This window comes from Chiloscyllium plagiosum, unplaced genomic scaffold, assembly GCF_037043375.1.
Source record: "Chiloscyllium plagiosum isolate Xiang-an unplaced genomic scaffold, Cpla_swu_hap1 HiC_scaffold_52, whole genome shotgun sequence".
NCBI classification, from domain to species: Eukaryota; Metazoa; Chordata; class Chondrichthyes; order Orectolobiformes; family Hemiscylliidae; genus Chiloscyllium; species Chiloscyllium plagiosum.
This window is the reverse complement of record NW_028270190.1, coordinates 20,518,804-20,524,803: the sequence shown is the minus strand read 5'-3', so window position 1 is coordinate 20,524,803 and position 6,000 is coordinate 20,518,804. Positions and strand designations below refer to the sequence as shown.

The 6,000-nt window shown below is 45.0% G+C and overlaps 2 non-coding genes across 2 annotated transcripts; both read left to right on the top strand.

The window, feature by feature from the left end:
* Positions 1–2,838: 2,838 nt before the first annotated feature.
* Positions 2,839–2,912, top strand: trnai-aau (transfer RNA isoleucine (anticodon AAU)). The gene has a single exon. It is a non-coding gene; the product is annotated as a tRNA-Ile (tRNA).
* Positions 2,913–5,119: 2,207 nt separating this feature from the next.
* trnai-aau (transfer RNA isoleucine (anticodon AAU)) lies at positions 5,120–5,193 on the top strand. Its single transcript has one exon. It is a non-coding gene; the product is annotated as a tRNA-Ile (tRNA).
* The last annotated feature ends 807 nt before the right edge of the window (positions 5,194–6,000 follow it).

The window sequence follows — 6,000 nt, the reverse complement described above, 5'->3', positions numbered from 1 at the left end:
TGCAGGAAGGGGTGATAACTTGCTAAATATGCTGTCAAACGAAGATTGCATGAGCAACGTGAGTGATTGAGGAAAACGTGCAATTGGCTTCTGAGCTGTTGCTGACACCAAAGCAACTGCGTCGTTCGGGAGCAGAAAAAATCCCACTGTTCGATTACAATTCAAATGCATTTGGCATAAGGTTCGTAGCAGTTTATAAGCAGCACATAACCCTGACTCCAAAAGTCTGTGAGTATCCAGTAGAACAGTGAGCGATCGTTGAAGGTACGTTTCTCCAGACGATATTTGTCAACATGACAAGCTGCAGCTGAGCTGGTGGCATTGCGATTGAAATTGCATGCGTCCGGACATTGTGCTTAATTTTGAATATCAGAGCAAATGGTTAAGTCGAGTAGGCGCGTTCGGAAAACTAAATGCTTTTTTTTCGTTGAAAAGCTTTGCAACGAAAGGAAGTATTTCAGACGATCGTGCGATCGACATGAAGCAGAAAATGAACAGCCGCCGCGGTTGTGAGCACCGGGAATATAGGCATTTGCTTTCGCGACTTGACTGCGTTGGTCGGTTAGCTCAGCTGGTTAGAGCGTGGTGCTAATAACGCCAAGGTCGTGGGTTCAATCCCCGCGCTGATCATGTGAGGCGCTTCCGTCGTTAGCAGGTCTGTGTCAGTGTTCGCCGTGGCATTTACTTTCACCGTCTGCAAGAATTTGTCACATGGTCGGTTGAGATGTGTATTCATTCGAAAAGCGACCATCGCTGTCATGGAACATCAACCCGCTGGTCCCATGCCGGATCTCAGCTGCGTTGCTATTTTTCCAAACAACGTGCTCCACCAAACCACGAAACAGGAAGCCTCACCTGCGCAATAAAACATTTGACAGGGACAGACGCACGACTTGATCGCCGTACCCATGATGACTGCTGGATGTTGTCTGCAGCAAATCAATCAGTCTCAATTGTTTTCACAAACAAATGCAAAGCATGAAATATATGCAGTATTAAGCAGACCTGGCACAGTCTCGGAGCAGAACCAGAGTTCAGGCTTCAATTCAAATCAAAGATTCGTTCATGTTATTTTCCTTGATCTCTGTTAATACTTGTCACGCGACTTCCAGAGGGAATTCATTCGCTTGCACACCTCTCATGCATCGAAGCTGGAGTTATCATGACACCAGCAATATCATAGAGCCATTAATAAAATGAAATTACTGCGGGTGCTGGAATCGGAAACCTAAAGAGAGAATGCTGGAAAGTCTCAGCAGTTCTGGCACCATCTGCAAGGAGAGAAAAGAGCTGACGTTTCGATTCTAACTGATCATTTGTTTAAGATAAAAAAGGGGGAGAATTAGGGAGCTGTTTACACCAGGCTGAGAGATGGTGAGTCAGAGCTCCAGATGCAAAGGTGATAATGAGAGTGCATGGAGAGATCTAAGGGAGATTAGGAGCCGTGAATGACGCAGGTTGTAGCCAGTGCTATGTGAGAAAATATGTGGGGGGTGGGTGAACCTGAGACAAAATGGAAAACAGGGGAGAAGGGTAGCAAAGCGGGAAGTGGAAAGGAAAAAGATATTGATGGTGTGGGGAGCGAGAGAAAGAGAGACAATCAAGAAATAAGAGTTACAGAACAATGAAAAAATCACAAATAAAAAAAGATAAATAAAATAATTGAAATAACATTACCTGAAGTTTTTTGAATTCAACAACTTGAGACAATTTTCTTCATTGAATTTATTTATCTTTTTTATCATTTCAGCTGCACTATCATAGAGCTCATTAGATATGGACAGCACTGAAAGCACAGTCTTCGGCCGAACTCGTCCATTCCAAACAGATATCTTCAATTGATCCAACCGCGATTGCATGCACTTGACCCATGTCTCTCCAAACCCTTCCTATTCAAATACACGTTAAGATTCCTTAAAAGTATTGGAATTATACCATCCATCACCTGCTTGTCTGGCAACTTATTCCACAAACACACCACCCTCTGCGCGCAGCCAATGCCCATCACTGCCTTTCCAATTCTCGCCCTCCCACACCTGGTTTATACCCTCTAGTTCTGCACTGCCACACTTGAGCGAAAGAAACTTATCTATTTACCCGATACATGCCCCTCATGATTGAAAAGCCTCCATAAGATCCGCTCCCAGCCTCTGACGCGCCAGGCAAAATAGTGAGTGAGTGTTCAGCCTGGAAACGTTTGCAACTGTTCCATTTTCAAATGTAGGATGTAGCATGCTGTCTGAAGCAATCATCTTCGCATCTGATCTGTCACTGACGAACGCTGCAGGAAGGGGTGATAACTTGCTAAATATGCTGTCAAACGAAGATTGCATGAGCAACGTGAGTGATTGAGGAAAACGTGCAATTGGCTTCTGAGCTGTTGCTGACACCAAAGCAACTGCGTCGTTCGGGAGCAGAAAAAATCCCACTGTTCGATTACAATTCAAATGCATTTGGCATAAGGTTCGTAGCAGTTTATAAGCAGCACATAACCCTGACTCCAAAAGTCTGTGAGTATCCAGTAGAACAGTGAGCGATCGTTGAAGGTACGTTTCTCCAGACGATATTTGTCAACATGACAAGCTGCAGCTGAGCTGGTGGCATTGCGATTGAAATTGCATGCGTCCGGACATTGTGCTTAATTTTGAATATCAGAGCAAATGGTTAAGTCGAGTAGGCGCGTTCGGAAAACTAAATGCTTTTTTTTCGTTGAAAAGCTTTGCAACGAAAGGAAGTATTTCAGACGATCGTGCGATCGACATGAAGCAGAAAATGAACAGCCGCCGCGGTTGTGAGCACCGGGAATATAGGCATTTGCTTTCGCGACTTGACTGCGTTGGTCGGTTAGCTCAGCTGGTTAGAGCGTGGTGCTAATAACGCCAAGGTCGCGGGTTCAATCCCCGCACTGCCCATGTGAGGCGCTTCCGTCGTTAGCAGGTCTGTGTCAGTGTTCGCCGGGGCTTTTACTTTCACCGTCTGCAAGAACTTGTCACATGGTCGGTTGAGATGTGTATTCATTCGAAAGGCGACCATCTCTGTCATGGAACATCAACCCGCTGGTCCCATGCCGGATCTCAGCTGCGTTGCTATTTTTCCAAACAACGTGCTCCACCAAACCACGAAACAGGAAGCCTCACCTGCGCAATAAAACATTTGACAGGGACAGACGCACGACTTGATCGCCGTACCCATGATGACTGCTGGATGTTGTCTGCAGCAAATCAATCAGTCTCAATTGTTTTCACAAACAAATGCAAAGCATGAAATATATGCAGTATTAAGCAGACCTGGCACAGTCTCGGAGCAGAACCAGAGTTCAGGCTTCAATTCAAATCAAAGATTCGTTCATGTTATTTTCCTTGATCTCTGTTAATACTTGTCACGCGACTTCCAGAGGGAATTCATTCGCTTGCACACCTCTCATGCATCGAAGCTGGAGTTATCATGACACCAGCAATATCATAGAGCCATTAATAAAATGAAATTACTGCGGGTGCTGGAATCGGAAACCTAAAGAGAGAATGCTGGAAAGTCTCAGCAGTTCTGGCACCATCTGCAAGGAGAGAAAAGAGCTGACGTTTCGATTCTAACTGATCATTTGTTTAAGATAAAAAAGGGGGAGAATTAGGGAGCTGTTTACACCAGGCTGAGAGATGGTGAGTCAGAGCTCCAGATGCAAAGGTGATAATGAGAGTGCATGGAGAGATCTAAGGGAGATTAGGAGCCGTGAATGACGCAGGTTGTAGCCAGTGCTATGTGAGAAAATATGTGGGGGGTGGGTGAACCTGAGACAAAATGGAAAACAGGGGAGAAGGGTAGCAAAGCGGGAAGTGGAAAGGAAAAAGATATTGATGGTGTGGGGAGCGAGAGAAAGAGAGACAATCAAGAAATAAGAGTTACAGAACAATGAAAAAATCACAAATAAAAAAGATAAATAAAATAATTGAAATAACATTACCTGAAGTTTTTTGAATTCAACAACTTGAGACAATTTTCTTCATTGAATTTATTTATCTTTTTTATCATTTCAGCTGCACTATCATAGAGCTCATTAGATATGGACAGCACTGAAAGCACAGTCTTCGGCCGAACTCGTCCATTCCAAACAGATATCTTCAATTGATCCAACCGCGATTGCATGCACTTGACCCATGTCTCTCCAAACCCTTCCTATTCAAATACACGTTAAGATTCCTTAAAAGTATTGGAATTATACCATCCATCACCTGCTTGTCTGGCAACTTATTCCACAAACACACCACCCTCTGCGCGCAGCCAATGCCCATCACTGCCTTTCCAATTCTCGCCCTCCCACACCTGGTTTATACCCTCTAGTTCTGCACTGCCACACTTGAGCGAAAGAAACTTATCTATTTACCCGATACATGCCCCTCATGATTGAAAAGCCTCCATAAGATCCGCTCCCAGCCTCTGACGCGCCAGGCAAAATAGTGAGTGAGTGTTCAGCCTGGAAACGTTTGCAACTGTTCCATTTTCAAATGTAGGATGTAGCATGCTGTCTGAAGCAATCATCTTCGCATCTGATCTGTCACTGACGAACGCTGCAGGAAGGGGTGATAACTTGCTAAATATGCTGTCAAACGAAGATTGCATGAGCAACGTGAGTGATTGAGGAAAACGTGCAATTGGCTTCTGAGCTGTTGCTGACACCAAAGCAACTGCGTCGTTCGGGAGCAGAAAAAATCCCACTGTTCGATTACAATTCAAATGCATTTGGCATAAGGTTCGTAGCAGTTTATAAGCAGCACATAACCCTGACTCCAAAAGTCTGTGAGTATCCAGTAGAACAGTGAGCGATCGTTGAAGGTACGTTTCTCCAGACGATATTTGTCAACATGACAAGCTGCAGCTGAGCTGGTGGCATTGCGATTGAAATTGCATGCGTCCGGACATTGTGCTTAATTTTGAATATCAGAGCAAATGGTTAAGTCGAGTAGGCGCGTTCGGAAAACTAAATGCTTTTTTTTCGTTGAAAAGCTTTGCAACGAAAGGAAGTATTTCAGACGATCGTGCGATCGACATGAAGCAGAAAATGAACAGCCGCCGCGGTTGTGAGCACCGGGAATATAGGCATTTGCTTTCGCGACTTGACTGCGTTGGTCGGTTAGCTCAGCTGGTTAGAGCGTGGTGCTAATAACGCCAAGGTCGCGGGTTCAATCCCCGCACTGCCCATGTGAGGCGCTTCCGTCGTTAGCAGGTCTGTGTCAGTGTTCGCCGGGGCTTTTACTTTCACCGTCTGCAAGAACTTGTCACATGGTCGGTTGAGATGTGTATTCATTCGAAAGGCGACCATCGCTGTCATGGAACATCAACCCGCTGGTCCCATGCCGGATCTCAGCTGCGTTGCTATTTTTCCAAACAACGTGCTCCACCAAACCACGAAACAGGAAGCCTCACCTGCGCAATAAAACATTTGACAGGGACAGACGCACGACTTGATCGCCGTACCCATGATGACTGCTGGATGTTGTCTGCAGCAAATCAATCAGTCTCAATTGTTTTCACAAACAAATGCAAAGCATGAAATATATGCAGTATTAAGCAGACCTGGCACAGTCTCGGAGCAGAACCAGAGTTCAGGCTTCAATTCAAATCAAAGATTCGTTCATGTTATTTTCCTTGATCTCTGTTAATACTTGTCACGCGACTTCCAGAGGGAATTCATTCGCTTGCACACCTCTCATGCATCGAAGCTGGAGTTATCATGACACCAGCAATATCATAGAGCCATTAATAAAATGAAATTACTGCGGGTGCTGGAATCGGAAACCTAAAGAGAGAATGCTGGAAAGTCTCAGCAGTTCTGGCACCATCTGCAAGGAGAGAAAAGAGCTGACGTTTCGATTCTAACTGATCATTTGTTAAAGATAAAAAAGGGGGAGAATTAGGGAGCTGTTTACACCAGGCTGAGAGATGGTGAGTCAGGGCTCCAGATGCAAAGGTGATAATGAGAGTGCATGGAGAGATCTAAGGGAGATT